This window comes from Fukomys damarensis, unplaced genomic scaffold, assembly GCF_012274545.1.
Source record: "Fukomys damarensis isolate Sample0158 unplaced genomic scaffold, DMR_v1.0_HiC HiC_scaffold_1, whole genome shotgun sequence".
In the NCBI taxonomy this organism is placed as follows: Eukaryota; Metazoa; Chordata; class Mammalia; order Rodentia; family Bathyergidae; genus Fukomys; species Fukomys damarensis.
Genome location: NW_022900913.1, coordinates 3,980,273 through 4,003,019, shown reverse-complemented (window position 1 = coordinate 4,003,019; position 22,747 = coordinate 3,980,273).

Below are 22,747 nucleotides of genomic sequence, written 5' to 3'. Positions count from 1 at the left end.
CTCTCTCTCTCTCTCTCTCTCTCTCACACACACACACACACACACACACACACACACACACACTCCGCACCTGGTTTCACTTAGGGATGTTTTGTCTGTGGTTCTCCGGTCAGGGTAACCAGCCTATCCCAGGGCTACCGGGTAAGTTGGTTTGGATCACTTGTCAACTAGTTGATGATGAACATTAGCTCATACAGCCTAGGAAATGAACAGTGCTGCCATCACCGGTGGGCAGGGTACCTATGACCAGGGGCACCAGTCAAGCAGAGGGCTCAGAAGGTCTTTCCATACTGCAGGCTGGGACCCACAACTGTCTGTATCACCCCACACCTCGCCCTCCTGCTTTCCTTTTGTTCTCAAAGATATCGTAAGAGGTCATTAGGGTAGAGTAGTGGCTTCCTAGGCCCCAAAATGTCCTGGGTGACCAATGTTCCCCCGAGTATAGCTTTCTTGGGAAATGGGCAGTGAGGTCAAGGATGATCCAGCCCCCTGTGTGGAGTCAGGGCTCTGCTGTGGTTTGTCTCAGCCCCTCTCCCTGATCCCTGCATCCCGCACCTCACTCCTCAATGGACGCTCCGCTTCCTTCATGGCAACCCGGCCTCGCTCACTGTCTCTGGACAAGCCCAGCATACCTCCTGTGCCCTTTCCCCTCTGGTGCTGCATGACAGTTTCACACAGAGCTCTTCCTGTGTCCTGTGGGTCTCCTGAGGGCTCCCTGGGCAGAATTGCATCTGTGAGAAGAACTCGCTGTGTTTGAGCCTGTGTTCCTTTTCAGGACCCTTTCCCAGGACACCCGTCCTAGGTGGTCTTTGAGGACCCTGGCTTTGCCTGGCTTCCTCCCCCCAGGCCAGCTCAGTGGACGTGGTGTGGTGATGACCCTCCTTTTTAGGCTCAGATTTGCCATCCCCAGGACAGCCGGGCTCAGCAGCCCCTTTTTTCCCTTTTCCTTCCAGAGGGGACTTTGTCCCCTGGTCAGAGCCAAATGACTTCATTGGTGCTTTCACAAAGTTATTCTTTGATTTTTATTTTTTGGTACCGGGGATCAAACTTGGGTCCTTGTGCTTGTACGGCAGGTGGTAGAACCACTGAGCTAAATCCCCAGCCCCACAAAGTTATTCTTTATCGCCATGTTATTATGTCACTAAATTTATCAGAGGCAAAGGCCCCCTTCCCTGCCTTGTCTCCCAGGGAGTCACTGTTGGCCCTGTGGACAGCACCCCCTCTCTGCTGTATAGAGAAAGGTGCTGCCTGCTTGTGACCCTGCCCCCTCCCGTCCTTCAGCGTCCATGAGACACATTCAGAATGACCTTGGTTAATTTAACCTTGGGTGCTGGCTCCTGGGCTTATCTTGCATGAGCTGCAGTTTGTAGTTGGAGACTAGGGTCCGGGGTGCTGAAGCAAGTGGTCCCGCATCCCTCGGGAAGCTTAAGTTTAGCCACGAGACTATGGCGCTCTCTGCAGAGAAGAGGAGAGAAAAGGCAGAAGAGAGACAGGAAAGAGCACCCCTACCACAGACAAGAAGGCACACGTATTCCTGGTGCGCTTTTGCAGGAGATGCAAAGGCTGTTGCGGACACTGAGATTTGTCCACCACTCAGTTGTCCACTTCCAGATTCTCACCTCTTCTCGTTTGGTCTCGCTTGGTTATGATGGAAGGGAGGACTGGATACAGGTCTCCATGTGAGCCCCATTTTCTTGGGGAAAATGTGCTCCTGCCCCAGCCAGGGTGCAGAGAAGGGATGCGGCAGCTGCTGTCTTGCTGAGGACATCGGGGACACACTGTGCTCAGGGGGCTTCCGTGGCTCCCCTGCTGGGGGCCTCACACAGGAGTCTGCTCATTGCAGGGCCCTGGCCCCGTTGGAGAGGGGCAGCTGGTGTCCAAGCACATCTGGCCCTGAGGTTCCCTTTGCAGCATCTTCGGGGCTCCTGGGTTTTCCCGTGTGGCACAGGAAATGCAAAGCAGTGGGCTGGGGATGGGGACGTGTCCTGAGGAGCCTCACGGGCCCTCTGGGATGGGGGTGCTGCGTAGCTGACACATGTCTCATGTTAGGCCGGAAGTACTGCGCGGAGGGCAGGTTCCTTAGAAGCTTCTGAATGCACAGATCAGTGCTCCTCTCTGTGCACTGGCCCATGAGGCCAGGAAGTAGAGGAAGCTTGAAAGGCACTTTCTAACCCTTTTATCCACATCTGCTGTGGATTATTTCCGAGACACCAGGCTCCCTGGCCCTCCCCAGCAGCAGGCACAGCTAGGTATCAGCCTACCTCACTGGGACTGCTTTACTATGCCCTTGGCTGTGTTGGGCACAGCCGGCCCTGACTCTAGCTCGACTGGAAGCTGACAAGCTGGGGTGGTGATGTAGCTTTCCTGCAGAGCTGGTGGATAGCTTCTCTTGGGGACCAGCATTTGGAAGCTGTGGAGAAGCACAGCATCATTAATATGAAAAATGGGAAACGGACCAAGCCCAGAACCAGCAGCATTGGGGCCACAAGGCAGGTGACCTTTAAGTGTCACCTTGGCCAGACTAGCATGCACTTGTAAGGGGGGCCTGGGGCTGCAGGTGCCCAGTGAGTCATCAAACGCAGGACAAAGCTGCACATCTCTGCCTTCCGGTGACATCTGTCTCCTCTATTACCTTAGATCTCTGCCTTGGCTCCCTGCGCAACCCTGGATGGAGGCACAGCGTCCTGGCTCTGAATTTGCCCAGCTGTGTCATCCCCCTTAAGACTGATGACCCCAAGATAAGAGTAGCTGAAGTAATCTGCAGGGTTTGCAAGGACATCTGACCACAGCCTTTACAATGCACAATTCCAGACCCCCTGGAATGTCTCCAGCCTTTGTCCTAAGCCTGCAGTCACCTTGGATTCCAGAAAAAGCACAGCATCTCCGACCACCGGACGGCGAGGTCACCCCCAAGAAGGACACTCACTGATGGTGGGAGTGGGGCTGCCCTCATGGGAAGCCACTGTGGGAACAGAATGATCCCTGGCTCTCCTGGACCTCCCAGCAGTGCTCCTGGGCACCCATGGGTCAGCCCATGGCTTCGCCAGGATGGCCTGAACTGACAGTGATGCTTACCTTGGTTCCCCTTTTCTAGCAAAGCCCAAAGCTTTTTCCAGCCCCTCACAGATAGATGGTGGTGCTTTCTGTCTTGGCTGTACTGATTCAAATTCCCTTTCCTGCCCTAACCAGCACTTCTCTCCTCAGTTGGCTGTGGGGCAGGTGCCTGTGGCAGACCCCAGAGCTGGGGTTTTTGCTCTGAAACTTCAGCAATAAAGGTCCTCAATGAAACATTGATCCAAGGAGATATTTTGCTTATAAATAGTGTGGTTTGGGTTGAATTGCGCCTCTCCCTGTGCCTCATAATGGGATCTTATTTTGAAATAGTCATTGTAGATGGAATTAGGGTCAAGATAGTATCGCATCAGATTAGGGTGGGCCCTAAATAGAGGGAGTCTTTACCAAGGCTGAGGAACACGCTCAGGGTCAGAGGAGAAAGCCGAGTGCGGATGGGGCGGAGATGGACAGAGACAGCTGCAAGCCAAAGAGGGCCCAGACCCCCAGAGCCAATATGGGGCAAGAAGCGCCCCACCCTGAAGCTTGGAGGAGCCGGTCCCTTGAATTTGCAGGCCACCGAGTCCCAGGCAGAGCACGGTGCTGGGAGGAGAGCGAGACCCTGTGCTTCTGTTCAGTCGAGCCCAGGCCCGCAGGTGGGTGATGGAGCCCTGGATTTGTGTCCCTGAACTGGTGGGGGATCTGACCACGGCTCTCAGAGCAGCGGGGCCTCGAAGACCTGGAGCCTTGGGAGGGCTCACTCCTCATGTGCTCCCGCTTTGGGCTGTGCTGTGGACAACGCCTGCAAAGCCCTGCAGATGTCACTGATGGTCACGCGCTGTGCACTGACACCACACCCACACACAAGGCATTGAACCCTGCCTCTGGGGCCTACATTACCTGTGTGAGTTGTGGGGTACGGAAAAACAAATGAGTTTTTATTTTATAGTGCAACTTTGTGGTTCTGGAGAATTTCCTCCGCTTTGCTCTGATTTTTTTCTTTTTTTACATTTTGCTCTTTACCCATCTCCCCCTCCCATCTCTCCCCCTCTCTGTCTCTGAACTGGGGATTGAACCCAGGGCTCTCACACCGAATGAAATCCCCTGCCCTCCTTTATTTTGTATTTTGACACGAGGTCTCACCGAATCGTTCGTTGTCACCCCGGATAGACTTGAATTTGTAATCCTCTGCCTCAGCCTTCCCAAGTGCTGAGATTGCAGGTGTGCTCCTCCCTTCAGCTGTCAGTTTTCATCATGGTGGCTGAGGCTGAGAGGACAAAGGGTGAAGCTTTTTGATGTCTCCTCTGGTCGGTCAGCCCTGTCAAAGGTTGGTGTGATGGCTGGTGGAACAGTAGTTTCTTAATGCAAAGTCTGACTCTGCCTGTTAAGACAACCAGTGCAAATGGATTTGTCTTGTATTTCCAGAGGCTCTATCAACTCATCTGGGTGTGGTGACCCTCTCAGCCTGCGCGGACCAAGAGAACAACTGCAAACAGAAAATGTGCATCCGCAGCCACGACTGAAGCCTGGTGCCAGGGACTTGGAGAGAGTCAGGAGCTGGGCACTGAAAAAGCCTAGGCATGGGCTGTGCTGACTGGGGGTGGGTAGGAAAGCTCAGGGCCACACCCTCTTGAAGCCTGACCTCTCTGACAGACCTGAGCACAGGGCCCGACCCCACAGTTATGTTGTATTTCCTGCTTCGAGCTTGGTCACCTTGAGCACAAGGCACCCCGTACACACCATGCCCAGACCAGCAGCCAGAAGGGAAGGAAGGAGCACAGCCCTTCGCCTGGCCTTGGAGAGCCCTGCTTTCCCGGGGACCCTCTTGCTGCAGGAGCAGCCTGCTCCTCCTTCCAGAGAGGCTGCCTAGAAGGGACGAACATGCGCCTTCTTGGGAGCTGGAGGCAAACTGACAGCTGTGCCGGCCACTCTTAAAACCCGGGGACAGAGGGAGCCAAGTAGTTCTGCCCTGTGCTTGCTGGAGAGAGGAGTCGCATTTCAGAGGAATCGTGCTTGCAGACTCTGCGAAGTGCCTGGAAGAGATCTTCAGACGCAGGGGGCCTTGGACCCAGGATTTTACCCGTCTTGAGCGAAATCCAAGGAGAGCTTCCTGGAGGAAAGGAGCTGAACTGAGCAATTTATAAATAAGAACGGGCATGCTTGCCTTGGAAAGTTAATGGAGGCCTTGGTTTTCTCTAGGTCATTTACATCCACCAGGACAATTTAATTATAGGGAATCTTGCTTCACTAAAATGCAATTTGGAATTGTTTATTTTAAGGATTTTCATGAAATTACTGTCATTAGGGATGCTCCTGGATTCAAAAAGCGAGCATTGAAGGAGAAAGGAGATGTCTTTCTTGCTCTGCTGAGTGGAAGAAGGACGCCATGAGCGAGAGGGCATTGCCAGCCAGCCAGGCCAGGAGGCTGATGTCCTGGAAGGCATCTCTGACAGGAACCCCTTGCTTCCTGTCACTCCAGGTTCCAGAGTGGGTGCATGAATGGGGACAGGTTTGACCTGTCCGTCAGGATCAGGGGACTGGGGACAATCAGGGCACAGAGCAACCCAAAGCACTCAGAGGAGGAGTGCTTTTGGGGCACCTCCCACCCAAGCAGTCTCAGAGAATATTTTAGACACTGCTGGGGGTTGAGGTTTAGATCAGGGGTGTCCCTCTAGAACCTCCCATGTCTAGAAAGTGCTCCGCTCATAGGAACTCACAGCTAAGTGTGCCGTCAGGAGGAAGAGGCAGGCAGGTCACTGAGGTGTCTCCTAGATGGCTGCATCTCCCTCCCCACCTCCTCCCTTCTCTCGCTGCTTCCTGGCTACCATGCTGTGAGCAACTTCAACCATGGACTGAACCCACTGAAACAGGGAGCCAAAAACACTTCTCTTGTAAGTTATGGGTGTCGGGTATTTTGCCCCCGCAATAAGAAAGCGACTAAGACACTGGGAGAAAAGGAATGTCTGTCTACCCAGGGAAGAAACAAGCACGATGGTTCCCGATTCTCACTTGAGGATTGCCTGAGAAATAATACCAGAGAAACATGAAAAAAAACAACTAAGTGGGAATTTTTAGAAATCTTAGATTAGCCTGGCCCTGGGCAGGGGTACAAGGCAGCAGCCCCTTGCTGCTCTGAGGAACGAGAGCCAAGGTCTTGCTGTGGCCATGAAGGAAGCTTGTGTGATCCCAGATCTGTTGCATCTGGTGGTTCCAGTCTGCCTCGATCGACTTTGACTGATGGTATGGCAGTGATGAACAAGTCAGAGCCAAGCGGAAAGGGGACCTGGCCACCACCCACTCCAGAGAACAACCCCGGCAGCAACAGAGAAAGCAAGCTTTTGACACACAGAACCACCTGCTTTGAGTGCCCATTTCTGAGCACCTCACTGCACCGACCCTGTAGACAGGACCAAGAAAATGAAGCAAGAGTTAACCTGCACAGGATAGGAAGTGGAGACATAACATTCTGCCAGTTAGTTTGACATTTAAAAGGCTATTTATAAAATGATCAGTTCTCAAGAAAATAAAAATAGTGAGAAACTCAAAGTTGGCAGTTCTAGCAGAAGGAGATATAATGTTATGCAGAAAGCATTTTGGGGGCTTCCTGAAAACATATTTTGGGTTTATATGCTGATCTTTCTCCTCACTGACATTCAGCTATTCTTCAGGCAAGACTCTCCAGCCTAAGTCTTCTTTGCCCCCCTGTCATGAGGTAAAGTGCTACCTGTTCATTGTCACGTCCGCATGGACAGGAGTGCCAGAAGCTGGCTGGCTCGCCTCAGCTCCTTGGAGCTGGACGGTGGAGGAGGAGGAGGAGGAACTGGCAGCTGTGAGTTCCACACATAGGTGGCGGTGGTATCCCACCGGAAGTTGCGTGGCACTGCACACATGCGAGGACTCTTTTTAGCTCTCAGTAGAAGTAGGAGGTGGCTCTTCCCCCCAAAGAATTTGAATATCTTCCTTCTCTCCATCTCTCCTTTATCATGCTTCATACCTGTTCGTCATCCGACAAGGACACAGACAGCAAGAGCACTCATCCTCTGGGTCCACCATTGCAGCGACCACGCACAGGCGGACAGGTTCCCTAGCTGGTGACCCCAACAGCAGCATCCTGAGCAGGCCACATGGGGTGTAGCTGGAGCAACTCGAGTCTCAGGGGCCAGGGTCCAACTGGGCACTGTCCATCTAGTTAGCTCTTTTATGGAAAAGGTGATGAAATGTTTTTAAAAATGTTTAAATTAAAAAAAATAAACAGCACAGTTATGTGTATTTATGGAGTAAATGACCCTTCACCTCAAACAGTTATCTTTTCTTTGTATTGGGAGGATTAAAAATCCTCTCCAGGGCCAGGGATTTAGCTCAGTGGTTCTGGTGCCTGCCTTGCAAGCACAAGGACCTGAGTTCGATCCCCAGTACCCAAAAACAAACAAACAAACAAACCTCTCCATCTTGCAATGTATAATTAATCGCTGTCAAGCATAGTAAGCCTACTGTGCTATAGGACAGTGGATGTTATTTCTCCTAACTAGCTTCATCCCTGTTAACCATCTTCTGTTTTTTTTTTTTCACTTTACCTGGTGTCTTAGTTATTTTCCATATCACTGAGACACAGTGCCTGACACTCACAACTCTAAGGAGGAGAGGTTTATTTTGGCTCACAGTTTACAGATGTTTCAGTCCAGTCTCAGCTGGCCCCAAAGCAGGGTAGCGTGGCAGAGGAGAAACAGCTCCTAGAAGGGCAGCAAGAAGCAGAGAGAGAGGGATCAAGGGAGGAGGAGCAGGGAAGCAGTCCCTTCCAGGCCACACGCCTGGCGACCCACCTCCTCCAGTTCCAGGCTCCAGTTCCCAATATCCCTAACCCACTGATAAGCGTCATGCCTCCAGGATCCCAAAAGGCCCACCTCTGCGCATACCAGGCTTTGCAGACATCTAGACATAAACCATAACACCTGGTAACTACTTTTCTGCTCTCTAATTCCGTGAGGTCAAGATCTTAAACTTTCATGCCTGAGGAGAACATGTGGTCTTCGTCTTTCTGTGCCTGACTTCTTTCACGTAATATGATCATCCAGGATTATCTGTGTTGCCACAGATGGCAGGATTTCATAGTTTTTGTTTTGTTTGTTATTGGCTGAATAATGTTTCCTTGCACAGATAAGACGTGTTCAATGAATTTCTCTGTCTGTTCATGTGTTTCTGGACATTTAGGATGCTTCTCATATCTTTGTTATTGTGAACAGTACTGCAGTGAACACTGGCGTGCAGAAGTCTCTTTGATAGAGATGCTCTGTGCATTCCTTTGGGTATATAGAGGAATCTCTAGGTCAGATGGTCATTCTGTTTCTAGGTTTTCGAGGAAATTCTACACTGTTTTCCATAATGGCTGTACCAGTTTACACCGACACAGGGAGTATGTGTGAATTCCCCTCTCTCTGTATCTTTGCCAGTATTTTTCATTTCTTAATCTTTTTTGTTACTAGCCATTCTAATTGGGATGAGATGATACCTCATTGTGGGTTCGATTTGCATCTCTCAGATAATTAGCTTTCTTTTCATAGATCTGTTGGCAATTTGTATTTGTTTTTTGAGAAATGCATAATCAGGTCATTTGCCTAATTAAAAGATTAGATTTTTTTTGTGCTTAGATTGTTTGAATTATGTGTTTTAGATACGAATCCATTGTCAGTGTGCAAATATATTCTTCCATTGTCTCTTAATTATTAATTGTTTCTTTTGCTGGTTTGTTATAATTCTATTTGTCAATTTTTGTTTTTGTAGCATATGATTTGGAGTCATATACAAAATATATTCACACAGACCAATGCCTTAAAGAATTTTCTCTGCATTTTCTTCTAGTGATTCCATCATTTCATATCTTACATGTAAGTCTTTGATCCATTTTGATTTGAGTTTTGCAAATGATGATGTGAGAAGGGGTCTAGTTTTATACTTCTACTTGCAAATACTCAGCTTTCCCAGCACCAGTTACTAAAGACTGTTCTTCTCCAGAATATGTTCTGGTGTCTGTGTTGAAAATCAATTGACATTTCTTTTTATTAAGTTTATTGGTACATTTTTAAGCATACAGTACAGTTACATTCATCATTGGGATCTTGTGCCTTTACAGGATGTATCTTGGTTCTTATTTCTGCCCCATATCCCTGCCCTCCCTTTTACCCTTCCACCCCTCTCTATGTGGGTTTTTTCTGACTTCTTTATTCTGTTCCATTGGTCTATGTGCTTATTTTTATTCCGGTCCTGTGCTGTTTTCATTATTATAGCTTTGTGGAATGTTTTGAAGTTAGGTGTTGTGATGCCCCCTGCTTTGTTCGTTTTGCTGAGGATTGCTTTGGTTGTTTGAGCCTTTCCATAGTTCTGAACGTTTTTCTATTTCTGTGAAGATGTCATTGGCATTTTGACATGGATTTCATTTGACTATGGGTTTCATAAATTGCTTTCTGAAGCACGAACATTTTAACAGTATAATTCTTCCAGTCATGCACGTGGGATATCCTTCTATTTTGGGAGAAGTCCCCCTGAGTTCCTTTTACCAGTGTTTTATAGCTTTCATTATGGACTTCTTTCACTCCCCTGGTTAATTTTATTCCTAGGTAATTTAGTTATTTGTATATCTATTCATTTGTTTCATTTTAAATTTTATAGTTATTATAAATGAGACCACTTTCTTGATTTCTTTAATAGCTAATTCCTTATTGGTATATGGAAATCCTAGTCATTCCTATATACTAATTTTGTATGCTCCAACTTTACTAAATTTCTCAGTTAGTCCTAACAGTTCTTTTGTGCAGTCTTCCATTTTTCTGTACATAAGATCTTGTTGTCTGTTTGATTTCTTCAGTTCCCATTGGGATGTCCTTTTCGTCTTTCTCTTGCCCATTTGATTTGGGAAGGATTTTCCAGTACTATGCCGAACAAAAGTGGTAAAAGTATCTTTTTCTCCTTCCCAATTTTAGAGGAAATGCTTTCAACTTTTTCTTGTTGTGTATATTACTTGTTGGTTTTGTCATATATGGCCTGGGTTATGTTGAGGTATGTTCCTTTTACACCTAATTTGTCAACAATTTTTCCTTTTCTTATGAAGTGGTGTTAAATTTTACCAAAAACTTTTTTTGATTCTATTAAGATGATCATATTATTTTTCAGCCTTTTGATGCAATGTACCATGTTTATTGATTTGTGTATGTTGAACCATCCTTGCACCCCTAGGATAATTCTCACTTGATCATGGTGTATAATCTTTTTTATGTGCTGTTGGATTTGATTTGTTAGTATTTTGTTGAAGATTTTTGCATCTATCTTCATCAAGAAGATACTGACTTGTAATTTTATTTTTTGGTTGTTTCCTTTCTGTTTTTTGGTATTAGGGTAATCTGGTCTTGTAGCACATATTTGAAAGAATTCTCTCCCTTTTGATTCCTTTTGGAATAATTTGAGGAGAATCTTTTAAAGTTTGGTAGAATTCAGCAATGAAGCCACCTGATTTGGGGTTTTCTTTGCCTTTTTTTGTTTTTGGTTGTTTGTTTTTTCAGACAAGGTCTCACTATGTAGTTGAGACTGACCTGGAAGTCACTATGTAGCCCAGGCTGGTCTCGAATGCACATGGATCCTCCTGCCTCAGCCTCCCGAGTGCTGGGATTACAGGTGTGTGCCACCACACCCGGCTTGACTTTTTATTACTGATTTAATTCTGTTGCTTGTTCTTTGTCTGTTTAGGTTTTCCATTTCTTCAGAGTTCCAGGCTGGTGGTATCTAGAAATGCACACATTTGCTTCAGGATTTCTATCTTTTGGCACACACAAAGTTGTTCCTAAGCTTGTCCCTGAGGATGCCTTATATTTCTGTAGTACTAATCTTCTTTCCCCTCTTACCTTATTTTATTTATATGAGTCTTCTCTTTTTGGTCTAGCTAAAGGCTTGTCAGTTTTAGCTTCTAAAAAATCCACCTTTTTGTCTTGTTGATATTTTGTACTGTTAAAGTACCAGTTGCATTTATTTCTGCTCTGACCTTTATTTTTTTCTTTACTTCTACTAATTTTGAATTTATTTTGTCCTTGCATCTCTAGTTCTTTCTTAGGTAAACAGGCTGTTTATTTGACCCTTTCCCACATCTGTGATGGAGGTGTTTGGCACTATAAACTTCCTTCTTACTACTACTTTTGTCGTATTCTATAGATTTTATTTTTAAATTTTTATTTATTTATTTTTAGTACTGGGTATCCAACTTGGGACTTTGAACTTGCCAGGCAGGCTGCGGCACCACTGAGCTAAATCCCCAGCCCTTATTCTATAGATTTTAGCAATTTGGAAATTCTTATCAGAACCCACATCCCACATCCATATACATCCATGGGTGCCCATGAACAGCTCGTGTAGCCCATGAGTACTCTCTGAGTGACACGTTAAGGGACCCCCCCTAGGGGCTGTGACATGTAGGTATGTTCTCTGGGGAGCTCCCAGTTGACCATGGTGCCCAAGACTCAGTTGTCTGAACATCTGACACCATTGTCTCTGAGCCACACCTTTTACTGCAGGTCCAGGTGCCCCTGGTGGCCGCTAGGATAGGATAAGCCCAAACCCTGGACCAGGAATAGGCTGGACCCTCCTCGACATGGTGTCAGGCTTTTTCTTTCCCCTGCTGAGAATGTGCCAGTTTCATGTCCTCAAGAGGAAATTGTAAGATTCTAAGGAGAGCTATTTTTCTTAATAAAGCTCTGTGTTTTAGGACAATTTCAGGCTCGCAAAGAAGTTGTCAAGACAGCGTATGCACATCCATGGCTGCACACCCGGGACCCCTGAGTGAGGGCCTCTGCATTGGCGCAGTAGGTGTCTGGCCCACCCTCTGTGGTCCCAGCTGTGGGCTCCACACACGCCCCCCCACCATGTTAGCACCTTACAGGACCACGGCACATTTGTCACTGTTCATCAGTAATAACTGGACGGCAGACTCTATTTGAACGTCACTGTTTCTTCAGTGAACCCACCCAGGGTTGCACACGGCTTTCTCCTCGTGCCTCCTAAGCCTTGTCTGTCCCAGTTTCTCTGTCTCTCCTTGATGCGTTCCTCAATTGTGACAGTTTGGGGAAGTTCTGGTCAGGCACTTTATAGAATGTCCCTTGATTTTGTTTCTCTGGTGTTTTCCTCTGTTCCTTCTGGGGCTCTGGGGGCTTGGGGGACACAGCACCACAAAGGTGGAGGCTCACAGCAGGGCCCAGGGCACCAGCTCAGCATTGTGGTGGGCCGATAACCTGGATCCTTTGGTGTGGGTGGTGGCGGTCAGGTCTCTCCACCCTCACATCACTGCTGCCTCTGTCCATGCTCTGCAGTTTGGAAATGAGTTAAGAAGTCCATACTCAACAGTGGCATAGGAGGTGCTAATTTCCACACCAAAGGGGAAAAAGCATTTACCTTTATTATTTTTTTGATAGCTAGGTCCCAGCGTTTCCTGAACTTACTCTTTGTTTTTTTAGTTTTTGCAAACAACAGATGACAGAAACATAAGTGAGTCAGACAGCTCTTGCTCCCCTACAATGTGACAGATAGTGGCATTTGGTGTCTCGGAATTTGGTGCCGAGGAAGGCAGTGGTACTCGGGATTCCTGGTTGAAGGCAAGAATTGCAGCTGTGTCAGTTGAAGGGGATGCCCTGCGGACCACTGAGAACCAATTGGAATGAAGTTCTGCCCCTGGCTGAGACCTCTGCCGGGCACCTGTGCAGGAAAGGAGAGCCTGCCCGACAAGTAAACCGTCACAGTTAAGGGAGACACCACTCACCACTTCCTGATCAGAGGGGGAGCTCACCACCTCCTCTTGCAAGGCAATTGTGAGAGAATCCACTGAGAAATGTTCTTTCCAATCCTATCACAGACATACTGTTAGACTCCTCCTTACTTCCTGGCTCCGTGGTCACTTTCTAATGCCTGCTTGCAGAAAGAGATGGCTCTTGATACTTGTACAACAGAGCACTTATGTCCTTAAATGGCTATCCAGGTCTTCCATGGGAGGGTGACAGTTCAAAGAAAAGCAAATCTACTTTATGTCTTTATCAATTATTCCAGCTAACTGTGCTGGGAGCAGCCTCATCGGAATACCAACCTTTTTAGATGCACTTTCTTCCTATTAATTTTTGCTTGGGAAGATCAACAGTGTTAGCAAAAAATTGACTGGAGTCTGGAAGCCATTAATTGAGCTCTGCCTAGGAAGTCTTGGCTTCTGTTTCTCTGATTTAAACCTTCAGAGAGCAGTAGCTTTTAGTTGTGGTGTTAGTTATTGTTGAATCACTCTGCTAGAGGGGAGCATCTTCATCCTCAGGCCATGCCTGTTGAAAATCCCTGGAAGACAGAAAGGCAGTAAGCTCATATTTCTTTAGACACAGTCAGAGCTGTGGGGTGCAAACAGTCAGCCCAGGCCTGAATGCTCATTTCCGCTGTTCTGTCCCTCTGTGCTGCTCGTGCAGGTTTGTGATGCGCTGTGGATGGGGTCAGGATTTGTGCCTCGCTGCTGCTCAGGGCTGGTGACATGGTAACATTATGTCACGCCACCAAGATGGCAGGAAACAAGGCAGTGACTCCAAATGACAAGCCTGCTTCAACAGCGCTGCTAGTCCTGGGGTTGAAATATTGAGAGGAATTCACACTGGATGGTCTGGGGAGCAATGGGGGAGAAGACAACCTTTCCCTACAAGATCAGCCAAACAACAGAACCAATGGCATCTGAGGTTCCTGGATTTCATCACAAGGTCTCTGTCTTTACCCCTGGCGTCTTAGGGAGCAGGAGGAGCACTCTTTTCTTCCGTATCAGCACTACCTCTTTCTCAGTCTGATCTGCAGCAGCCCTGCAGGCTGCTGAGGACAGGGTGCAGGGGCTGGGCCAGGCTCAGCTGACTTCCAGGTTGTGAGAGGTATTCTCTTCTTTTCACCTGAAAGCAAGCGCCTTTGGTCTATGACAAATGACTCATTCCCAAGAGTGTTTTGGGCTGATGTTATAGGGATTCTCTCTATGGACCCCATTCCTTCTTTAATGTGGAATCCTATGGGTGCCCAAAGCAGTCAAGGCCCTCAGGGCTTAGGAGATGAGTGCAGTGGCTCTGGGATCTTTGTTCTGGTCACTAGCTCCAGCCTGACATTACCCCATTTGCTGTGCTGGTAAATGGGGTCAATGCCCAACAAGCAGCTGGCTTTGGCTTAACTTCTGGGTTTTTTTAGAGAAAGTTTTAGCTTAGAATGGGCATTCCTGGAGCCACTGGAGTTGTGAGGGGGGAGGAGGCTGGGGGCCAGATGCCTCTTTTGGGGTGTCCTTGCAGAGATGTGGGGGAGACACAACTATGTGACCTTCAGGCAGACCCCACCCCCAGCCTGGGGAGTGTAGTGTAGACAAAATACCCTATCAAATTGTTTTCAGAAGTCCGTTGTCGCCTGGCCAAGGCCGAGGGTGGCTGAGATGGGCTATATCACTGGCTTGAATCCCACTGAAGTGGGAGAAAGTGGGCTTATTACCAAGGTTTTGGCTCTCCAGGGTCTTGGCACAATGTAAGTCAACCTATCAACTTTCAAAGTGCTGATATGAACATCTATGAATCATGCTTGAAGCTTTTTAAAAAATTGAATTGATTATTTAAGCAATATCATTCGCTTGCATTAGATAACTGGGTTATCTAATATTTGCACTTTGTGTATTTATAATTCAATGTCAACATCACAATGTAAGATGAAATATGCACCCAGAATAAAGACTGAAGTCAACACGAATGCTTCTAAGATGCTTGTATTGCACTTCTCACCCATGTATGTGCAATTTTCAACTTTGTCTAATCCGAAACTCATTTAGCGCACTGGTAAAGAAGTCTGCGGGATCCAGTTCACGGTGCTTCTGCAAAGGCCAGGAGGAACATTGAATTGGCTTGCACTCGAGCTACATGGATGGAAAATAATTTTTTGGCTGTGACATAGAAACACAGGATGCTGCGGGGAGGACAAGCCCGGGACTCATTGGCCACAGTGCTTCATGTAACAGTGGGGGACAAGAAGCACAGAGGACAGCAGGTGACCCCCTCAGGCCGCCATCAGTGAGTGGATCCCTGCTGATGCAGGTGAGGCTGAAGGCAGTGGCCTGGCAGTGGGGACGACTCTCTGCTCAGGATGACAAGGCCTTTGCAGCTTCAGAAATAGCTTCTGGGCAGCTTCCCCCAACCCCAAGCTCCTATTATTTTCAAAGTTTCTTTTCTTATATTTTGAGCTTTTTTTGTTCCTCTTTCTCTGTCAGTTTCAGGTTAGTTTTTACAAACATTGGTCAGGAATAATGAGACAGGATGGTACAAAAATTCTCCTATATTTGGTCAAGACGGTTCTGATGTGAAACTACCTGTTTCAAGCCAGGGATGGTGGGAAGTGCAGGGTGAGTGGAAGGGGCCTGATTTGTGTGTGCCAGTTGGGAAATACACACCTCATGGAGATACTGTGTCCTGAAGAATGTTCATTTAATAGTTCAGAAAATGTTTAAGGTAGCGGAATAAATGTCTCATGTGAATGTATAGTATAGTCCTGTTCAAATGCTCCAAATGAAAGATTTTCCTCCAAATTTAGTTACACTCTAGAATCGTTGACTTTTGTTCTATCACTGAATTTCACTGCAAATGAAATAGAAGACAGATTAAAATGATATAGGAATATATGTCTTAACTAGTAAAAATATATAACACTTTGGTAACCAGAGTCAGTTTCTGGAGAAATGAAAATAATTTCTCACTGCAACTGTCTTGAGGGAATTCCTATCATTAAGGTCCCAGGAAACACTTGGAAGATTTTCTTACTGCCAATTTTCAGCCTGAGTTTGAATTCCACTGATTTTGTGCATTTCACAGAAATATCTAATTCTGTTTCCTTGCACCTTATTATAAGGGATTTTGACATGGTTGTAGGATATGTTATATTTCCTAAGGATAAAATGTTTTTAACAACAATAGCAACCATAATCTCACATAATCCCATAGCCTTGTCTACCCTTCTTCCCAGAGAAGAATTATTTTCCAGAGAAAGCGAAACATCTGGAGAGAATACAGGTAGCTCATCATGGAAACTGGTGGACATGTTGTTTTCTGGCATTTGGAGACCCTGAAGTGTGATGATGTCCCCCCCACTCCCAGCCAAGTGAAGTGAGAAAATTTTGCCTGATGGTGAGCTCCTCTCTTGTGGACTGAGCTTTCAGGCACTGTGTGGTGCTCAGTACTCAAAGGTGAATGGGTCAGAGTGAGCTGATGAGGAAAACCTAAGTCAGGTACTAAAGAGACCAAGCTAGAAGAACAAGAAAAGAATGAAATAGAGCAAAGAAAACAGAACTAAACCACAGAACAAAACAAAACAAAACAAAACAAAAAAATAACAACTCTTTTTTATAGTAAAAAGAATCAAATTCCACATTTTCTTTTCTCAAATGTTTAAAATAAATTGCTTCTGCTAAGCAAAAGGCAAGTTTTTATAAGAAACGAGAGCAGAGTATGAGACAGAATTGTTGTTGGAAGGTAAGTAGGGAAAAATCTCTCAGCAAGAGAATTAATAACACGAGAGATGGGTATATATGATTAAAAAGTAAAAGATCTGGAAGAACAATGTATAAGATTCAAAACATGGCCAATAAAAGCCAGTGAAAAGAAAATAGAGTGGAAGGATCACATAAAAAGTAAAGGTCAATATTTTCTAGGTTGAAAATTCCCATTGAGTTCCCAGAGCTGGGAATGAGACTGAGGCCCAAATGTGTTCCTGAAAATTTTCAGAAAATCAAGTGTGCAGGAAGCTTCTTTCTGAAAATGAGAATCCTTTTGACATATGTTTCTCGTTATCCATGATGGGTGCTAAGATGATGAAGTAGTGTCTTGCAAGTTCTAAAGGAAAGTGACTATTGTAGTTTGGATCTCGATGTCCCCACGAAACCTCAGATCTCATAGGTGGAGCTTTTTTGGGGTGGCTGGATCTGGGGTCTATGAGTATGGATTAAGGATGTGTGGTAACTAAATTAGTTCACTGACTGGTTTAGCATAGTCTTCCATGTAATTAATGGGAAGGCCCATCCTGTGTGTGGGTAGTGCCATGCAAAGGGCTTGTAGCCTGAAAGGGATAGAAGGGAAAGGAAAGATCACTGCTCGCTGCCTCCTGCCTACCCTGCCATGGACTGTTTCTCCTACCCCATCCCGCTCTGCCTTGGAGCCAACCAACTATGAAATGAAACCCTACAAACTGTGAGCTAAAATAAGCCTTCATCTTGTAGATGTTAGGCATTTTGTTTTAGGAAGGAGAAAAGTAAGTAATATAGTGACTGTGAGCCAGTGTTTCTCTACCCAGCGAAACTATCAATGAAGCACGAGGCAGTGTTAGCAACACCTCAGGTGGGTATTGGCAGTGTTAGCTATTTGTGCTCTTCACAGACAGGCTCTTCAGTTTATATTCAAGTAAAGCAAGACATAGACAATGGCACTGGGAAGCTCTGGGATGAGAAGTTGTGGCCTGGAATGTCATCTAAAGCAGACACAATGATTCCTGAGGGTTTCAGAGAACAGGAGGAGTTAGCTGAATAGAATGGAGCCTGGAGAGTTTGAAACACTTAAAAAAAAAGGAAGTGAAGAAGGCAAATTCTTAAAAAGTAGAAAGCATTAGAAACGTTAGGAGAAGAAATACAACAAAAGAAGTGAAATCAAAGCTTGCTGTTTGTCTTGTCATAACCATTTCAACTGCCGATGGACTGATAACATTTGGAACCAGCCACATACACAAGGCACTGGAGATTTCACTGTGTGGGAGCTTGCACATCTGAAGGTCATCAACTCCAGCTTACACAATGAAGTAAGAAAGGAATGTGCATTCCTGAAAGTTACAAAGAAACCAACAGGAAAACAAAAAATGGTGATGTACCTGTCTCAGTGTAGCAGTGCAGAATATATTATTAAACTTTCAACATCTTAAAGCACTCAATCAATAGATAATGTTTTAATTGATGAGTTAAGTAATGCTAATATGAACATTTCTTAGTTGGCAGGAGCCACTGGAAGAGCTAAGACTAGGAGCAGTTCCCAGGTTCCAGGCAGCCTTGTTCCTCCTAAATTCTGCTGCCATATTGGAGGGTTGAACTCATTCACTCTGTATCGTGGGATAGAACTAACAATTTTCACAACAGTGTACATGAAGAGAAAGAACAACAAAAGGACTCCTGTCAGGTTGCCCTGAGCTGGGTGGGGTTAGACAAGGGACCTGTCTGTATGTACTACAGGTTTGGTGTCTGTCCTAGCTCTGGGTCTGGATTCCTAGCCCTTACTTATCTCTCTTTCATGGCCACCTAACCTAGGATGCAGGCCACCTGCAGTTTTGTGGGGGCTGTTGGTGCCCTAGGCATAGGTGTCAGGTCCTATGTGAGTTTCTTCTGGGGACACAAGGCCCTCATCCTGCCCTGATTCCTAGACACCAAAGAGACCCTGTATAGTAGGTCCATCCACCCTTGCTGCCGAGTGAAGAAATAGTGAAGAGTGAAAGACTATTTCTTATGCAAGAGCTGTGGCTCCCTGTACTCAGAATGTCCCCATCAATGCATACATTGACAGGCATTCACAGACACTCTCACACTCACATGATCACTTGCACATGTACTCTTTATACACTCACACATGCATGGGGGATGTTTCCGGCATCTTCTGGGTCCTCAAGGACACAACCTCAGGAGACTCTCCCTGGTCATGCCGGGCTCCCTCATCTAAGCAGGCTGGACATGAGGGCTCACTCTTGCACTACTGAGTAATCAGCCGTAAGCTTCCTGGCCTCAGCACCACAGGAGAGGATCCAGTGCCTGAGAGTGGAGCATCGCAGGTCCTGTGGAGCTCTATTCAGAGGCACCCTGGAAAGCAGAACACATCATAGGGGAAGCAGAAGACCAGAACGAGGACAAGAACCTGCCCCAAGGAAGGAGAAAAGAAAAAAAAAGATTTCTAAAATTAATTACAGTAACACATGTAAAAATGCCTGCCATAGAATAATTCTTCAATCCTTGATAGAAAAATAAAAATCCTGGTCCCCAGTTTAGCATCTATAAATAGTGCTGCATTTTGAGAAGTGTTAATTCACCCTCTCAAGGAATGAGAAATCACATGCTATATGGAAAATATAGAATTGTAAAAGCCAGCAATTATTACAGAAGCTGGATAAAATATAGGCTTTACGATAGATGATGGACAGAGTGTTTTTGTGTTAAGTGCAAAAGTCTCTGAGAAGAGAGTGACCAGGTACTTAGCTTAAGTGGCTGTGGCGATTAGGCACAAAAGGTCACTGACCTCTTTCATCAGAACCAAAGCTGGAGCATTTCTGCTACAGCCGTGCTTGTGAACTATATTCCACACAGATCAGTGGGCTGGAGATTATCATGGAAGATGAAAGGATAAGAAGAGACAGCCCTTGGGCGAGGGTGGCTTTCCTCCTGTGAATGTGGACGTCAGTGTGATGGAGACCAAGGATACACCCTCCGCCCTGTTTTCATGATAGTTCCTTAGCGATCTTGCATGTTTAACAAATGATTAGATCTGTTTAGGATCCAGACACAGGATGGTATTGAATCAACATCCACTTCTTCATGGTTGTTTCTCCTGCTATAGGACACGATGACTTCAGGTAACAAGAATGAGTTCGGGTGATGGGAGAAGAAAACATCCCATAAAACTGGTGGCCATTTGAGCCTGAGAAAATCCTGCACCCAACCATGGACTTCCCACGCTTGCTAAAGGGCGAGCATCATACAATCCCATTTCATTGAGCTCATGAAAATATGATTTTCCTTGGTGTGACGTCAGATGTCCAAGCACTCCAAACGTCTAGAGAGGCAGTCCGGGGCGACATTGCCATGGCTCGTGCGACATTAACACCTTCCTTCCCTGAGACCCAGCTTTCCTGATTCAGATGTGGTTCAGGTCTTGGAGTTAGCAGAGAAAGACTGAGGGCAGGTGCTAAGAATCCTGAATCTTAGCTCCTACACGCTGAGGCGTTTCCTCTGTCTGCCATAACAAGTGCCCACGACCTCGGTACCTCTTCTGTGTGACCGCCGAGAAGCATTCTGCGGCAGCTCTGGAGGCCGGAGTCAGAGCCGCCTTGTCAGCGCTCTCTATGGAGGCTCTGCAAGAGGTCTCCTCGCCTCTTCCAGATTCTGCTGGCTCCAGCCGCCCGTGGTGGGGTCTGTTTCGCCCTCTTCTCCACCTCTCCTTTCCGTGGTCTTCTTGCTTCTGCTTTTGCCTTTTCTTCTCCATTTTATTTTTATGTTTTCATTTATTTTGTGGTGCCCGGGAATAAACCCAGGCACCCTGCATGCCCAGCAAGAACTCTGCCACTGGGCGGCAGGGCGGCAGGGCTTGGGTGGGCCGCAGAGAGGTGCAGTGACAGAAGGCAAATCTGGGGCAGCTACAGGAAGCAGCAGCTCCTCCTGCGGGGAGATCTCTCTCCACATTCTTTCTTCTGGCCTCTCAGCCACCCCACCCCTCCCCTTGCTGGTCCCTCGTCTGGGGACAGCAGACCTCCTGGGTCCCATCCTAGGCCTTGGACAGCTCTCCCCTTGACTGTCTTTGCACCGTTTCTGCTACAGGTTTATCAGTGGCCCCACTCCTGGTCACCCCAAGCCAACCCAGCAGGCAGTCCACCAGCTCAGGGCTATGCACTCAGCTGCCCGCTGCTCCCTTTCCCTGGACATCCCACGAGCACATGGGTCTCCACGTGGCTAACGGGCAGCACACCTTCCATTCTGTACCACGTTCAACCAGAGCCTCGTGTCCCATGCAACTCTTCCCTGTTCCTCCCGTCCAGTAGCCCCACCCTTAGGCCCCTCCACATCCTTCCAGCCACGCCCTGCCCACTTCTCCCATGGACATGAGTGGTAGCCACGGTCATTCTGTGCTGGGGGTGCAGCCATATTCACCCCATCATATCTGGTGTGCAAGCAAAAATCCCCCCACCTTGTAGGACCTGTACTTCAGCTGACAAAACACACCATTGCCTAAGCTGTGGGACAGCCCCACGTCTGCTGGGTATTTAGGGTTCCTGCTTTCTAGAGTAATAGGGTTGGGGCTCTATGTGTCAAGCTGGGTGGGCCATGATGTCCACATATCTGGTTAAACGCTATTCTAGATGTCTCTGGGAGGGCGGCGTTGTTTAGACAAGGTCAACAGTGAAGTCCTGTCACCCCAATGAAACAGGAGGGGTCCTCAGGAGAGGCAGGTTTCCTCTAGTCTGTGAAAAGGCTGAGGAAGAAAACACCCACAGCTTCCCCAAGGAACAAGGAATTCTGCGTTCACTCCTGTGTTGCAATACCAGGTCTTCCCTGGGTCTCCAGCCTGCCCTGCACATGCGAACTTCATGCACATGTACACACACACACACACACACACACACACACATTGGGTCTGCTCTTCTGGAGCCCTTCTTACAATGGTGCATAAATAAGGTTATATAGATAGGTGGGGCAGCACCCAGTAATCAAACCCACTCCTACTTACCAAGAGAGGTGTGTAAATAATGTAATTGTATGAAGTCCAACTCCTCCCAGCCTTCCGATCAGTTGGCATTGGGTTCTGAGCTGAAACAGTGGCCGTGTGGTCAGGGTTCTTAGCTTGCAGGCTTTGGGGTATGCGGGAGGGAAAGTGGCCTTGGACCCTGGCTCCTGGTCCTCGGGACATCCTGCATGTGCCCAGGGACAGGGACAGGGAAGGGAAGGCCTGAGAGGCACAGTGGCTGGGCCTTGTGTCTTGGTTACACATGCGGAGGTTGGTGCATGTGAGGTCTCCAGCATTTGAGCCTCTCTCCATCCTCTGCCGCCATGGATCATCGTGAGGAGCCCTCCCTGCAGCCCCAATCCCACCAGAGGGTCTGTTAGGCAGGAGGCAGCGGTGTGGCGGTGCCTGCAGACATCAGGAGCCACATTTCTGCAGGGAGGCGGTGTCACGTGTTCTCTAGTACTTCCGTCCGGGACTTGGGTACAGCCAGGGTATGAGAAATTCTCTGGGGAAGGAGTGGGAGTCCCTCCAATCTAGAGGCATTGGCCAGAGTGCGGTGTCACAGTTCAACAGTGCCTGGTTATCCTCCTGTGGGAGCGGTGGAGCAAACGAGTCCTCAGCTCCTCACTGCCGCAACTCCAGGGAAGAGGACACCACCCCTCACAGGGTGTGGGCTTGGCCACAGAAGGTGCCCTGGTCACTCGGAAACAAGTGGCTGGCATTGGCCACAGCCCAGCAGAGGGTTTGCGTGTGAGTCTGAGGTCTGGCCCTGTTCCATGGGAGGAACAGCCCGTTCCGGGCATGGCGGTCCCTTCTGCCTGGGTTCCGGAATGTGAAGACAGGGGATCCACCAAGCCGAGCTACACAGAGCCCAGTCCTGCTCCATGGCGGCCCCTCTACACCATGTGCACTGCCAACCTCGTGTCTCACAGACGAGATGGGACAGCTTAGGGTGCACCCCAGCGGGCCAAGGCTGCTGCCGCCAAGTAAAAGCCGGCAGAGGCAAAACACGGTGTTGAAAGTCTTTGTTTTCTTCATGGGTTATCAGTTCTTTTCACCGGATGTGCTGGTCCATTTTTCTGCTGTTTTTGCAGAATGCCGGCTGCCCAGGGGGTGATTTACAGCAAACAGATATTGGCTCAAGGTTCTGTGGGTTGTGAAGTCCAAGAGCGAGG